Below are 17,614 nucleotides of genomic sequence, written 5' to 3' on the forward strand. Positions count from 1 at the left end.
TGAGTGACAGTTTGAAAGATATTCTGGGGTAAACATAAACTATTAACAGTTTGGCTGATGTCTGAGTGCTCTGATGTGGGGGTTTTGTGAGTGAATTCAGCATCGTGCGTGCACAAGCATGACCTCCTTGGTGAGCACCTGAAGCCATCTCAGCGGGTGCCTGCAATCTTGCCTCTACAGGTTCCCATGGCCTGCTCTTAGCCTTGATCAAAGTCACTAGCACTCTTCCTTTTAGGATTTTCCTCATTGTTATACATTGATGCTCATAACAGCAAGGCTTTGCATTTGAGTCCTTTGTTTTAGGGCTGTCTGTAGGTAACTGCAATGCTTTACTAACCAACCCCTTGTCTATGGAGCTGGACAGTTTTCACTCCCAGCGCTGTAGCTGAGGGCTGGGCCCACAAATGATACCATCCACAACCCTTGCCTGACTGTGCCGCAAATGCTTTCCCCAAGTCTGACTGACAATGAATTTCCCCCTTCTGCTCCTGGAAACCTTTACATTTGCTTTCCTTCTACAGGATACAGAGATCCTGTTGATAAAGACAATTATCAAAAACTGTCCACCTGTGCTCACTGCGATAAATGAAGAAAAGAGCAAGCTGAGCATAGGACCCCACTCTCACCTTAGCCCAGGGCCAAACGAAAGCCTGTAATAACAAATACTCATTCTAGCCATATTAATGCTTTGACATTGTATATAGCTTTTATACAATCAGAATGAAGTTATTTTCATTTCCCAGTTACTGATACTTTATCTAGAATTTTAAAATTGACTAACATGCTTGTTAAAAAGTTTTTAATTTTATAATAAATAATAGCTAATCTATTTGATATCTTATTTTAGTTACTTTCTTTTTTACCTGTTATTGCTGTCTATTTTTCCACTTATAAAACTAAAAATGCATACCTGTATAGAAAGTTTAGAAAATACAGAAAGCATAGAACCAAAATAAAAGGTCACTCAAAATCCCACCACCTGGAATTACATGTTATTGCACTTTGATGCACTTTCTTTCTTTTTCTCTCTTCATTCACTTTAAAGTAAATAGATTGGCTTGGAATCAAATTAAAAGCCCCACTGCGTTGTAATCCTCCGCTGAAAAAGAAGCCACAAAAGAAAGCTTAGCTCCCCTTGCAAGGCCCTGCGTCTGGATCACAGGAAGGATGCCTCTTCTTTTAATAAACATATTTGAACTCCGCCTATGTGCTGAGCGCTCTGCTGTGTGCAGGGAACAGAGATAAATGACCCAGAACCCACCCAGTCAACTGTGGGAGGAAGAGAAATGGACACCACGTGGTGTGCAGAGCCCCGGACGGGGGGAAGCCCAGAGGACAGGGATCAGGAAAACCTTTCGGGAGGACACAGCACAGGGCTGGAGTCTCACAGGACCCGGAGAAGCTGGGTAGGCGATGAGGGGTGCACAGGCTGCCGAGAGAGAGCGAGCAGGACGTTAGAGGGGTGGGCAGAGTCAGGGAGCTGCCAGCCCTTCTGCGCAGCTGGGCAACTAAGCGAGTCATCGGCTGGAGTTATGGTCAGCTCCGTAACTTCCTCCTAAGGTTTTAAGAAGCTAATTTCTTTTGTCCAGATCACCCTGTGTCAGAAGTCCAGGTATTGGCATCAAGACAATATTGATCGTCCGGATCTGAAGCTATGACCTATGGACTTGAATCAATCATCTTAAGGGTGGCCAGTGTCCAGTTTGATTGAAGACTTTTACTAAACGCCAGATTAGAAAGGAAACAATCTTGATCAGGTTTCTGTCTTTCTTTGTTTGGGGGAAATCTATCAATCTAATCATCTACAGGGGTAATAACGCCTGCTTAGTGAAAAAGCACAGCTTCCACTTATTCACTTTAGTAGAAAGTCATTTCTGGGCAAGAGAATGCATAGTGTACATACTCTCTAGGAGGTAAGAGTGAGAACACAAACTTGGCAATTTCCATGTTATGTTAATTCCATCTAGGAGCTTACATTTGGAAAATAGACAGGTTAGTTGTAATTTTGGCTGTTTCTCTAATTTACCAGGTAATTTTAAAGGCAATTGTTTAACCTCTTATACTGGGCAGTGGTCCCTTCTCTCACTTTTTAGTGTGGACTTCTCTTAACTATCTCCCGCACCAAGGAAATCTCCATGTCTGCCATCAGTCATTACAACTGCTGCCATGAAAATCCATCCCATTGGCCTCCTCCTTCCAGTCTCGCCAAGTTCTTCTGGAGCACATTTCACCTGATTCAGAAATCAGCTGCTGGCATTTTTCAAAGAAAAAATGTCTAAAATACACATTTGCTCCTCACAATCAACTTTTACTAACCCATGGAGAAATCGCTCAATTTATTTATACAAAGTTTATTCCAAATCATATCTGTCTTGTTCATTATAATATCCCCAGCAAAAATCTGGGCCTGGCACCTAGGGGTCCTCATTAAATATTTGTTGAACTGATAAATAAATGAAGTAATAAATCCTAAATATCTATTTACATTGTCCCAGATTGTTCTTCTGAGCTTCTATACTCTATGGCACAAATATCCATGATATCCGGTATTAGATAAAATATCAGTCATAGCAATGGCAATGGCAATTGCCATAAATATTAAAATAAGATTATTCACCAAAAGTCTAATTATTTGGTTAGAACATTACATTGATAGTATATCCACTAAATGTGCCATGTCCATTTCCTTTGCTGCAAGTGATTGAAACAACTGTCAGGGATCCTTTGGCCCATCCCTCCCACCCCACAATCTGTTAAGCTAAAGGCATCCCAGAACCCTTAGGTAATAAATTACTCTCTGGTCATAGTTTTTGAGCCATTGGCTATATGATACGGATTGTTCATTTCATTTTATGTTTTTCAATACTGTATCTTATTTCAATATTGTTATTTTAATATACTAACATTTGGGTTATTAATGAAAGTTAATAGATGGGTTTTATAGGGTTAATACACAAAATGTTGTTTGTATGTGTGAACTATACCAAAGAGAAAGAATCCATAACTTTATTCAGCTTCTCAAATAAGTTAGGAACCAAAAAAAGTTCTGGCCTGAATGTAGTGAAATGTGGCAATGCCTGGTCTTTCTATCTGTTTGTTGTGACCTGGCCTAAGGTAGTTTGAAAGGAACTGGAGGTGGAGAGCATTTCTAGCTTTTCTGGAAATTTTCTAATTTATAGTCTATGACCACCGTAGACTTAAGATGTTAACCAAAAACTGCTCTGGAAGGCCAGGTGCAAGAAACTGTGAATCTAAGTCAGTCAGATAAAAAAATGACCTTTCTAAGATGAGATTTAATCTACACATAAGAATTCTTCCCCCAAAAGCCAAACTCTGGAATGTGGTTCATATACTACCCCAAATGTGGGATCATAAAAGTAAAAAATCAGCCCTAGCCAGTTTTGCTCCGTGGTTAGAGCATCGGGCTACAGACTGACGAGCCCCAGGTTCATTTCTGGCCAAAGGCATCTACCTCTGTTGCAGGCTAGACCCCCTCCCCGGTCAGGGCACATTGCAGGAAGCAACCAATCAATGTATCTCTCTCACATCAATGTTTCTCTCTCTCTCTCCCTTCCACTCTCTCTGAAAAGCAATGGAAAAAATATCCTCGAGTGAGGATTAAGAAAACAAAGTAGAAAATCATATTGAGAAAGACCACAGCTGAAGGCACGGCAAGGCACATATGAGGCTGCATCTCTGTCCATGCTGATGGTGCAAAGTGGAGTTTTTCTAGGGTCTGCTGAAAATCAAATGACTTTCCAAGGACAGGGTAACAAGGACATGATAATGTAATAATTCAAATAATACAGGACAATGGATTCTCTAAAAAACAAAAATCAATAGATCCATACTCAGAAATGGTAGCACTTTTTGAGAAAATATAGATAAGTTCTTCTTATGTTACAGGCACACTGAGCTCTTTCCTGTTTCCAAATGGTGTGAGTTTGTCTCCCTAACTGATGTGTATTGCAGACCTTAACTTCATCTTACTCTTTTCAGCTTGAATCACTAGCTCTCTCACTCAAGGCCAAGGAAATGTGTACAATGCTTCTTCCCCCCCTCCCTTAACAACATACCACTTCCAAGGAAGGAATTTGCTTTGGCTGGGATTGAAACATATCTTTTTCATGTACATGTTCCAAGCAAAGATGGATTTCTTAAGAAATATATATCTATAAAGAATAGTCAAGCTCAGAATCAGCCTTCTAAACGTTTTATTTTGTAATCTAAAACAAAACCATAAGAAGGAGATCACCTGTGCTTTTTCCATATATATGTATAGCATGGTTCCTTCAAAAATTGTATATTTTTTTAAAATAAAATATCAGAGGAAAAGAATTGTCTCTTCCTAAACAAATACAGGATGCTAAGTACAAAATTTAGCATCTCTTTTAGCAAAAAACCTAAATGTCACTTTGGGAGGTGGGGAGCAAGGTCTGAAGAGAATGAGATATAGAATAGGTATTTTTTAATTTGTAGGATCGAAGGCAGGTAGAAAGAAAATTTGAGAATATAGAGTTCCAAAGGTCTTAACTGGAAAAGTGAAAATTGAAGTAACTAGTATTTGGATAATTAGCCCAAAGTATTTTCCGAGTAAAATCAGGTTTTACACTTTCAATTACCCAGAAAATTGCCTGAAATTTCCATTTCATGCTACAAGTATAGATATGGGCAAAGCCGTTTACTGGTGGGGGCAGGGGTGGGGGACAAATGAACCAGGAATGAATTGAGAATGGGAAAGTTTCTAACAGCTTTAAACAATCATTCTGCATAACTTAACATTGGGAGTATGATTTTATAAGTGGAATATTTCTACAGCATCCATAAAATTCAGGAAAAAAATAATAAAGGTGAGTATTAAAAAATAAAGCTAACCAGGTATCATTTCATTTTACATAAAATAGAGATTGCATTCCCGGCTGGTCTGAAGTTAAGACAGCTATTTCCATTTACCGTGCCCCTTAAAGCAGTTTTAAAAGTATCAGCCTCTCTGCTCAATTGTAAAATGCCTGCTAGTTTTTGAAGGAGTGCTTTGAAGGGTGAGAAAGATTCAACTCTAAAATGGCTAAAAGACAGTTTTATGAATCTCACTGTGTCTACAAGATGAAGCATTCAGGCCATTATCATGTGCTTGTATTTCCAGGATGTGAGCAGACAGCTCCTGACTCTGTATTGATGACTGCTTACTGTGCTGGCACCTTTTGTGCCGCACAATAGGTAACACATCTGCAAAACCGCACTCAAAGCAGGAAAGGCAGCTGTTAAAATTACACTCTTCCTGCATTGAAACCAGCCCCCAGTTGTGAGCCTTGTGAGCTCTGCTAAGAAGTCATCTTACCTGATCCCTGTTGATGAGTTTTATATATATGTATATGTAGTCCTCTGAAAATATCGAGGCGTGCCGCCAGTCTTCTATTATTAGCAAGAATTCCACCTCTTGTGAAGCAACAGAAACCAAACCATTACGCTTATGGACCCCTTAATTCTCACCTATTAGGCAACCAGCCTCCCATTGGGCTGGAAAAGGCTGAAATTTGCATGCATATAGAGTTTAACCAGAAACATTCATTTCAGTAGAAAAAGGACATCTCAAGGTGGCGAAAATCAAAAGTTTCCCATCCCGATTCCATTTGCTCTCCTCATACAAAGCCCTTCAGTCTCCCCAGTGCACTCACTACCCAGCAGCCCACCAGAACTGTAAGAGTCAGTCCGGATTTTGCTTAACATTAGCCAAGAGGAACTGGGCGCCTTGCATTTCAGCAGAGAAAGAACTTTCAGAGCATGAGGTTTTTTTGTTATAAAATCAGGGCCCTTGTTTAAAAGTAAGGATCCAACAGAAACCATTGTGGAAACCTCTGCTTTGTTTCCTCGGGGGCTGGATGCCCACACAGCAGCATTCACGAAATGGTGGCCCAGGACTTCTCTCACATTTTTTGCATTAGAAATCTGTATTGGTTTCCTGGGGCTGCTGTGCCAAACTGCCACAAACCGGGTGGCTTAAAACAACAGAAATTCATTCTCTCACAGTTCCTGAGGCCAGAAGTCGGATATCAAGGCTCCAAGAGAGAATCATTCTTTGCCTCTTCCAGCTTCTGATGGCTATCAACGTTCCTTGACTTGTGGCCACATCTTCCCAATCTCTGCTTCCACAATCATAGTACTTCTGTCCATCCCACCTTTCTTCACTTTTCTTTTTAGGACATTTGTGATGGCATCGGAGAACTCACTCAGGTAATCCAGGATAATCTCTTCTACTCGAGGTTCTTAACAATGACATCTGCAAAGACTGTTTTTCCAAATAAGGTAACATTCACAAATTCCAGGGACTGGGATTTGATAACAATCCCCAAAATCATAATCCTTGAGTAACCACAGTTTTTGAGAATTGGTGCAACTGCTGATGGACACAAGGCTGTTGGTTTGTTTAAACATTTGCCTTTAATCTGTGCCAAAATGTTTGGGTTTTGTTGGTGCATCGGCACTAGAAGACTTGAACGAGCCTGGCCTTGCCTTGTCACCCCTTTAATCCTACCACTCACCTTCACCCTCTCTCCCATCGCCTTCCCTTTGCCCATCACAGCAGCATTGCTGCTGTTACCAAGAAGAAAGGGAACCTTAGTAAAATGCTTTATCACTTTATTTTACTTGTCTCCTCTAAGAATGTGTAGGCAAGAAAATGAAGCATAGTTCATAGAATCCTTATGATACAATGACTTAGTTGCACTCTCAATTTAACTGCCTTCAGGACCCAAAACTTTCCTTCCAAGCCATGTTTGTTTATTTCCTTTCTTTTTTATTCTCTGAAGAAACAGGCCAAGAAAAAGTGGCTGCTCTGGTTTTTCAGCCTATTGCCCTGCCAACTTCTGACCAAGATGAGGATTGGTAGATATTGTGGTGAGGGGACTATTTAAGGCCACGTCTCCCCCTCCCCCCCAAAAACAACCCTGGCAATAAATAAACACAAAAGAATATTGTCCAAATTTGGTAGTCTCCCAAAACCTGTGGCCACCTGAAATTTGAATTCAGGGCCTAGCTTTGCTTTCCAACACTCACACTAATAAAGAAGAAAGGAAGTGCAGTATAACAGCACATACAACTCAGGAGAATTCAACTTAATGTACCAGGCTGAGGGGGGGAGAAAGAGAGAACATTTAAACCATGGGGAATTTCCACCTGCCAGTCCACCCAGTGAGAGCATGTGCCCCAGTTAGCATGCGATGGGAGACATGAATTTCTATTTCCTCAGTTAGTTTGGTCTCAGTTTCCTGGTAGCTTTCAGTACATGATATCTTGCTGCATCGTTCATAATTCAAGAATTTAAGTGTATGTGTTGCCATGACACATGATCCTTAAAGACATCCAACTACTTCATTATAAATGCATATATAACACTTAATAAGATTGTATATATGATTGTATTTATTGCTGTTTATGGATGTTTTCAAATTATTTTCAAGGGTAATTTTGAGAATTCTTGATTTTTCACTGACTTTATAACCTCTGATCATTACAACTCACCTCTGACAAAAGAAGTAAAGAAATCATATAGCTAGAAGTAAACAACGCCATAGATAGTATCACACATTTAAGTGCTTTTTAAGAAGATAGTTATACCACAGCAATAGAAGTAGTTGCTAGGTCCATCCATGTTGTTGGAAATGGCAAGATTTCTTTCTTTTTATGGCTAAGTAATATTCCAATACATATATGTACCACTTCTTCTTTATCCATTCATCTATTGATGAACACTTGGGTTGCTTTCATTTCTTGGCTATTGTAAATAATTCTGCAATGAACACAGGGGTACATACATGTTTTCAAATTAGTTCGGATTTCTTTGGATAAATCCCCAGAAGTGGAATTGCTGGGTCACATGGCAGTTCTATTTTTAATTTTTTGAGGAACTTGATACTGTTTTCCACAGTGGCTGCACCAGTTTACAATCCCACCAATAATGCACAAGGGTTCCTTTTCCTCCACATCCTCACCAATATTTATTGTCGGTTGATTTATTGATGGCAGCCATTCTGACAGGTGTGAGATGATATCTCACTGCAGTTTTAATTTGCATTTTCCTAATGATTAGTGATGTTGAGCATGAGGACAAATTTAGTTATTTTCCATGGGACAGCTCCTCAAAGATCAGAAACACCCAAACCCTTCAACTATTTCTCAGGTGACATGGCATTTGGTCTTTTCTCAACAATTTTATTTTTCCAACTCTCTATTCCAGTGATAAATTCCCTTAGCATTCCCTCTATTCTGTAGAACTTTTTGGCTTCTAGGGATGTGTTTTTACCATCAAATTCACTTTATTCGGTTCAAAAGCCTGTCACAACGCCTGTGGTCTGCCTCCCAATATTCAACGAACAAGATTCAGCAGGAAGATACACGGTTACAGCACCCTAGGTATCCATGTTCCATGGCACTGTTTGTACCTCATTAGTAAACATTTTCTTTAAATTATCTTGGATACTCATTAAATATTATCAGCTACTTAGAACCAAAGGATAATTATGAGTTTAATGAAGCGTGCACCAGCTTGCTCAAGTCTAACGTTTGTTTCTCTGCTGGGACCCCATTTTACTTTGCACTTATCCTTCAGCAAAGCTACTCTACAAAGTCACTTTGGCAATAAGAAGTATTTAATTAGATTAATGAATTTTTATCGCCTCTCCTAGGGATTAGGCTTGTTAAATCCTGGCGACCAAAGAACAACAGATTTTTTATTACTGGATGTTTAGAGATGTGCTGGTGGTGCTGCTGTGGCAGTCCTCATAAGTCAGGCTGCTCTGGGCACTTCTACCTGGCATCCCTTGGTGGGCCAGGGATATTTGGCAGAGACAACCTGTGCCTTCAGTTAAATCACAGAAATCAAAATGCAAATGAAATCATGTGCACCCCAGACAGGGCTTTCGGCAGCTGTCTTTCTGTCACAGGCTGCTGACTTACTGTACCCTGAAAATGCCCTTCCCCCTCCATTTGCAGGTATTTGGGAGGAAAGGGAAGACCCCATAAGCAGTATGTCTAGCTCTTCATGAGGGCATGAGTATCCACTGGTAGTTTCCCACATCGTTGGGGTTGTGATTAATCAATCAATAAGGCAGGAGGGGCAAATTTTTTTCAGAACAGCTGTGTTCTAAGGATGTTAAACAATATACATATGTAAAAGATGATTTAGTATCTTTCTTAACTAATTCTTTGAATGATGGCAATATCTTTCATCTAGAAACTTCAAAGTACTTAAAACATACACACACCTTTCTCCCATCCTAGTCCTATGAGGCAGTTCTCAAGCATCAACATCTGCACTTAAAAAAATTTTTTAAACTAAGGTGCAAAAGCACAGAATTGGCCAAAGTGGTAAAAAAAAAAAAAAATCTGCATCACAACAAAAAGACTGTTTTGTGATAACAAGACTAATGTTCTTTGAGGAGTATGTAAATCCATGGAATCACAGAACCCTCTCTCAGGAGTTTACAATGATGCCTCGGAAAAAAGAGAAAGGAATGGGGCTGAGCCCTAAAGGAGATGGGAGACTTCCTGAGGGTGATAAAGTGTTGAACAGAGCAGACAGGGGAACACAAACACCTGGAGATGTTGAAAGTAAGTTTCCTGGCAGTTCAGAGGGAACTTCAACCTAAAATATGAACAAGAAGGCCATTCCTAAATTTAGTCAATTTGTAAACTTTTAGGATTTATTACACAACATATACGGTGACCATATAATATATCACCCAAACTGGAACATTTTTGAGAGAGAAAGAAGGCACCATTAATTATTACACTAATTGTGTAATAATTACCTCTCTCATTTCTCTGCAGTTAGCCTAGAAATCAAAGTTTTACAGTCTTTAAACAGGTATTCTCCTCTAAACACTCTCCGAGTGTTACAAAAACCTCACATTTTGATGAAGAATCTAGGATAGAAGTAAAAACATGAGCATGGAGAAGGGTTTTCAGTAACTACAAAAATGTGAACCAGGTTTACAGACTTTTTCTTTCCTAAGATCAGTCTTCTTTTCTAACACTTCATGTGGAAAAAATGCTGCCTGTGAGTAGATTGCACAAGGCTCATTTATAATATAATTTCTCTCTTCTTTCCAGTTATTAAACTCATACACTGTTCTCTGCTGCTCATGTTCAGCTGACCTGGCTGAAGCAGCCACAAAGAAGGCAGCATTTAGGGACTGTACTTACCTGTAGACACAGACATTTATCACCCAACTATCAACAGTTCATGTCCTGAGAGGGAGAGGAAGACTGGATGCCCCTACAAAGGAAGGGTGTCCTTCCACCACATACCCTGGTGAGGTGACTAATGAAAATAGTAGCATGGAGAGGAAATCTTTTGGAAAGTTTTATTTAAAGGCCCAGAATGAGAACTTACATACTGCTTCTAGGCCAGTTCTGTTCAACAGCACTTTCTGAGATGATGGAAATGTTCTATTTCTACAGAGTCCAATATAGTAGCCACTCACCATGTGTGGCTATTGAGCATTGAGATGTGTCTAGTGTGACTGAGGAACTGAGTGTTTAATTTTATCTAATGTTAATGAATTTAAAAGGCCTGTGTGGCTAGTGGCTACCATCTTGGACAGCACAAATCTAGATACTCAAGTTTATATATAGACCATTTTGTTTTCTAGGATGAGTAGATCCTGCACTTGTTCAAGTTTCTAACACCTAAGAACAGTTTTGCACATCGGAAACTATCTCGACTTTAATTAGAGAAAGGACCAGATCTGGAGTTCAGCCTACTAAGAAGGGAGTAGAAAGGAAAAACTGTCCATTGTTATGGTGACATCCAATCAGACCAATGATTTAGTGGTAGAGGCTCTGGGGCCAGCATCACGACCTTAAAGGACAAACTCCAAAGAGGGGAAATAAAGCAGTGCACACACACCTGAAGAGTAGAAACATGTGGATCTGCCAAAGCATGAGATGGTCATGCAAGAGATTAAACACTAACTCTTCTTCCTTTCACCTGCAGTTTTGACACAGTTTTGAATAGCCTAGTAGTTCCTTTGGTGCTAATATCATTTACCATTATGTTTGAGTGGCAAATCTGATTCATCAGGGTAGCAAGATCTATCCTAGTTTGTATGGCTCTTCCTCTTTCTTGCCTTTTATAAACAATTCTGGTGTCAGACTACCCCCTGCTGGACCAAGAAGGAAAAAAATTAGGTACCTTAAAAAGGACCACCACCCTCCTATTTCCTATTTCCTATTTCTTATTTCCTATTTCCTACATGAGCATTGTATTTTACTCATGGTTCAGGAGACTGTGAACAGTTTGGGTAAAATTACAAAGCACTTGCCTTGGTCATATCCTTTCATTTCTTCTAGATCTTGACACAGTATGACACTGCAGAGGTGACCCCACCAAGGGTAAATTTGGATGTGTTTCTGTAGTAGGCTTGCCACTCATTACAGGGCTTACTGGCTTTATAAAGGAATAGACATGTTTTATGAAAAATCAAAGCTGTAGAGGAGTGTAAATTAATGCAGCTCACACACATACCCCCCACACAAAGATCAATTCAACACATGCACATCAGTTGACTAACCACCTAACATATCCTCCAGTCACCAAGCCATGCTATGAATGCAGTTATTGGGACTTTCTGGCACTAACCCACATTTACATCATCAATACAAATGCTTTGCTCTTCAGGCATAATAAAAGAACAAATTTCCCTTGCTTAGAAGGTGTTTCCTAAAGTCCAAAGTAAAAAAAAAAACCAACAACAACAAAACCAACAATTTCAGCACACCTCTGACCTAGAGTGATAATATGTACTAAATCCATTATAAATTCAGAAATAAGCATTGAATTTAACTTTTTAAACTACTTAACTTTTATTTAACTATTCTACTTTTTAGAACTATAGCATTTTCTATATCTATTTTTCCACTTTAAAAACAGAATTAAGATATGGAATTAAATATAAACTCACTTAAGTTTGAAAGAATTAATTTTTTTATAAACCTATTTTATCTTTTTTAACTGAATTTACTGGGGTGACATTGATTAATAAAATCATATAAGTTTCAGAACTATAATTCTTTAATATACCACTTGCATATTGTACTGTGCATTTACCACCCCAAGTTGAGTCTCCTTCTATCACCATTTATCCCCCCTTTACCCTCTTCTACGCCCCCCCACCTTCCCTCTGGCAGTCACCATACTGTGGTCTGTGTCTGTGAGTCAGACTTAGTCTTACTCTGTCCTTACCATGAAGAAGCCACAGCTAGGACTCCATCAGAATAATCAAGTAGCATGTAAGCAGCACCAACGTGCCAGATGCTATTCGGCTTCATGTAAATGGGCACTGCCCCTTGCCTTGAAGGGTTAAGCCAGACAGCCCTGACTTTAGAGGTAGGGACAGGCTACACTGAGTAGCCTAGCAACTGTTAGAGAGAACCTACCACTAATTAATAAAAATGGAGTGAATTTCCCACTTTACTCATTTCCCTTGACTTCATGACAATTATGCTTTGACAAGATCCTGGACCACAACTACTGAAACCTTAGCCTCATTTAAACCAAATTTCATTTCTGAGAAAATGACACATTGCTAAAGCAATCACATGTCCAGCCATTAAATCTGCTGCAGGGTCTGAACTGAATGGACTAGAAGTGAAGTAATGCCGCACTTGTAAAGCTGTCCATCTGCTACTGGGCGCTCGCCCACGATGACTAAACTTGATCTCCATAGGGCAGCAGAACCCTGGACTATTCTGGGCAGAGGCCGTTTACCTCATCTCAGGGCCCTGTGCTCCTGAGGGGGGAAGGAAAAGCACAGATTATAGCAATAAGGCAAAGGGAGGAGACCAGTGCTAACTTCACAGTCATCAGTTAAACAGCACAAGAGAAGTCACAACAGGTGAATGACCGTGTTATAACACTATTAAACTTCAGGAAATTCAGTTCTTCACAAATGGCTGTCTCCGACTTGTCATGGTCCCTCCTGGCTCTTCTCTTCTTTGGACCTTCACAGATGGACCCTGTTCTCTAACCTCAGGGCTACCGGCACATGACGGCGTATGCATCCACCTGTGTCTTGAATACCTCAGTGACCCATGTAGGAGATTTGAACCCGCAAATTAGAAGTCTACACATGCTTAAAGATATTTCTGGATGTGACCATTCTGTTATTTGGCTATAAATTCACTAATAGTAATAAACCCATTATAAAGACTTAAGCAATCAGGTGGGGAAAATGCAGAAAGGAACCCCTCCTGCATTCAGAAATTGGTTCCTCTGCCAATGCTAGCACAGGTAGACTTGATGGGGATGAGGTGAACCTTTTCCTTTCTTCTACCTTTAGCTCCTTCTGTATGAAATAAGAACAGAAATATCTATTTTCCTCCTGAAAAGGGTATTTTTGCTAATGCCATAAAAGTGCCTTGATCATGCAACGTAATAGGTTTTGTTGGAGTAACAATATGTAGCAGGACCAGACGATCCTGGACATGGCTGGCTGCCTGCTACCTCAGAAGCTGCTGTTGCCCTCGGGTGTTCTGTTTTGACCCGAGAACCAGACCTACTCACACACCCTTCTCCCTTCTACACAGACATTCTTTCACTAAATTGGGGAAGAAGCACACATGATCGTGTGTGCCAGGAATACCTGCTGACAGCCAGTGGAAACATGGCCACCACGCTGCATGGCCGGCCTTACCTCAGGTCTCTAAAGGGCACAAACGAGAGCAAGCTGCAACTTACTTCCCACCAACAACTTTTCATTAATGAAGACTTTACATCTTTCCAAACAATTAATCAAGGATTTTCATTTACTAAAAATAAGCCATCCAAAGAGGGAAGCATCTACAAGAGGAAATATTGCATGCATCTCTTTAATATCTGGGGGTGACAGTAAGAAGAGATCGATTTTAAAGGTACATATTTCAATAGAAATTCTTAAGATAGATTTAAATTAATGAAATGAATAGATCACAGGCTAACCAATCTACTGTCTTGGCCACCTGGATGATTGGTGTAGACCAATATGGTTTTAGATAGAGCATTTAATTGTTTTGTGTGGTGTTGTTTTTTCAAGACTGGTTTCAGATCGGGATCATTATCAACCACAGTTCAATTCATTCACTCTTTACTAAACTGCCTCTCTGGTAACAACAGCTAACATTTATTACATGTCTAGTATGTGCCAGGCACCATGCTAGCACTTTACATGCATGAATACCTACAGTCCTCAGCACAGCCTTGCAAGATAGGCTTCATGATTATTCCTAGTGTACAGATGAGAAAATTAGGAATTCAGCCAAAAATACCTAGCAAATAGGGACAGAGTCAAGTCTGGAACTCAGTGGATTCACACATGGAATCAAGGTTTAGGTAATACACAAATGTGTGTCTGTAAAGAGTGGGGCCAAAGTAGGTTTATAGTGGTGAGTACACAAAACAGAGTCTATTTTTGTATTATTATTTATTTACTATTGTATTATTTTCCATAACAACAACTGTACACCTACTTGTGCCCCACCTGGTATGTGTATTCAGATATTCAGAGCTGTGATACTTGAGAAATGTAGGTGACCATTTCTAAACCTTCAAAAAGAATGGACAGTCTATCGATGCAGGTTGACCATCCTAACAGCCAACGCAAATCTGGTCCATTTGTTTTACTTCCCTGTGTCTAGAATAATGAAAATTCAACAAGCTGAATATCCTTGTGCAACCCTTAGGTGTATTTGTCTGAACACAATGTAATACTCAGAATATTTACAAAGGAGTCCTAATGCCTCGCACCAGTCTTTGACAAACTCTGTCCTTGAAGTCTGATTTAGCACTGCTGGTTTCTGATTTAATATCAAAAATAATTCCAACCCAATAAATCTGTTTAGAGAGGAAGACTGAGAAAAAGAGACAGGGTATGTGTGTGCCTTCATGCTCTGATATTATAGATACAAGTTTAATCGGACATAAAGTTTTCACTCCATTTGCTGAAATGTGCCCAGTAGCAATGGGCTCATCTCTTTCACTGTGACAAAGATGATGTTAATTTCTCCAGAGTCACGTGTGAAGTGACCAGGGAAAGAAATACAATCAATCCACCCAGGAACTGGATCTGCAAAGGCACCTAGTAATGAAATGGAAATACCATGGAATCTGCTCAGAGCTGAGGTTTGGACAACATCTATGCTGCTTGGCACTGAGAGGGATGATTTTTTTTTTTTTTTTTTAAGAGAGGAAAGGGGAGAGGATAAGAGGAAATCTAATTTTGTGAAATAAGGATTAAAGGTTCCATTATTCATGCTGTTTTCACCGTATATATTGAGTTAACAACATGTGATTTTACTGGATGAAAATGCGGGCCCCATGCAAGGAGAGTGTGGTGCAGATCCATCCCCACCGCGACAGTAATGAGTGAGGGTTAGTGCCGTGTTGGCGTGAGGCTGTAAACAGTCCTGGGTTTTGAGCTGGTATAATAAGTGGAGATTGTTCCTGGACTTACTGGGGAGCACAGATAGTTTCTGCCACAGGAAAAGCGACCCCCACCCCCCCCGAGGCAGAGAGGCACAGCAGCACTATCCTCCGTTTATCTTGCAATGTTGGAATCGTGGGCCCCAAAGTACAAACCCCCAGCAGGGAGCAGGGCTGCAAGCTCCTCAGAGTTGGCTCCCTGCCTTCTTTTATTTATTTATTTATTCTCTCTACACACTGTTTTGTCAATATTTGAGAGGTAAGTGTGTCTCCTCCCCAGAGCCCCCCACAACCCCCTTCTTTTCCCAAAGGTTAAGGGTCAAGGGAAGAAAAACCAGTTAACAAGTTAAGTAAAGCAAACCCTGAGAAGCCCAAGTGTGGATCAATCCACTGTGATGGGACAAGAAGACAAAACAGGTAATAACTTCACTTCTGAGTGCTATAATGAGTCACAATCTACACCACCCTCGCCCAGCCAACGTCGGGCAGCTGAAGACAGGTGTAGTCCAAGGGGAGAGAGGTAGCACGTTCCTCTAAATCCCATAATGATGCTAGCTGGCCAGGAAAGTGGGAACTTAACCTCAGCGCTATTTGGTGCCCTGGATTAAAAAGAAAAGGGGAAGGGATATTACACTTTCAAAGCTGCCAGTGGCTATTGGCTACACACATTCTAAAACTAATGACCTTCGAACTGCCTAATATTTACCATTAAAAAGCCTGCATATCACCATTACAGTGAAGATTCCATCAGGCAAGAATCATTAATGAATGCTAAACCAGCGGAAATTCCATGAAGAACAAAATATTTGCACGGTCTTATGGTGCCTACCCACAGACTGCTTATTAGTTTCAAGGGAAATCTAGTAATTATATAATGGAGATACCAGAGGACATCTTGACTGATTAAAATCAACATCCCCAATGCAGGGAGAGGTCCATCATTTGCCTCTGGATGTGTCAAAGCATAGCCTGACTCGAAGCTTGAAAAAACATCAGACAAAATGGGAAATGTTCTATTCTTTTTAAAAAGATGGGGAGCGAGGTCTGCATTCTTTAAAATTTTCAATGTTAAAAAAGAAGACAACGAAAGGCTGGGGAAATGTTCTAAATTAAAAGAGGCTAGGAAATATGACAATTAATTGCAACATATCACCCTAGATTGGATCCTGTATTGAGCGGGGGGAAATGCTATAAAGGTCACTATTGTGCAATTAGGAAAATTAAAATATGGACATTAGCTTAGACAAAAAGTATCATATCAATGTTAAATTTCTTGAAGCTGATAGTTGTACTGTGACTATGTAAGAAAATATCCCTATGCTAAGAATACACTCAGAAGTATTTAGGGACAAAGGACCATAACATATGTAAATGACCCTTAAATGATTCAGAACAAAATAACCTGAGTATACATACATTTATATATATCATATTCTAGAGTATAAATAAACGTACATGTAAAGAGACAGCACAAATAAGAGAACTTATGGGGTAAAATGTTAACCAAAGGTGAGTATGGCTACAGACTTCATGAGTTCTTTGTACTATTCTAATTCTTGCAAGTTTTCTGTGAATTTGAAATTATTTTCACATAAAAAGATTTTTTTAAATATTTAAGCCTTAAAGTCGGTTCTGCATCTCCCTCAGTTGTTTCATTTAAATAGCTGCTCAAAACAAAGGAAATTACAGAGATTCATTGGTACATTTTACCTGCCTTATTCTGAGTATATCTGTTTTACTAGATCCAATACAGCCTGTACTCAAAATCTTCCCTGATCTCTAATGAATACAGGAGTTATTGATGGCAGTCAAGCACTGTACTGACAAATTTTCATGCATAAAAGAAAATCAATAAAACAAAACTGCATGCTACCTTAAGCTACAGACTCTTCAACACTGGGATTCTCAAGCCATTTTGAATTATGACCATATATGACCGCAATTTCCAATTACGGTCATATATGTCTTACTCTAGTATCCTAACAAAGAAAGTATCCAACAGATGGCATTCTGAATGTATTCAGTCTAAGACATACAATACAATTTGAAGAAACAAATTATTGTGAGTTATGTTACCACTGCCCTTTTAATAACTAACAATGTTTTTAACATCTCTTAATGGGACAGCCCACAAATATCCAAGTGGTTGGCAACTCAGTG

The sequence above is a fragment of the Miniopterus natalensis genome, chromosome 5 (assembly GCF_054644295.1).
Source record: "Miniopterus natalensis isolate mMinNat1 chromosome 5, mMinNat1.hap1, whole genome shotgun sequence".
Lineage (NCBI taxonomy): Eukaryota > Metazoa > Chordata > Mammalia > Chiroptera > Miniopteridae > Miniopterus > Miniopterus natalensis.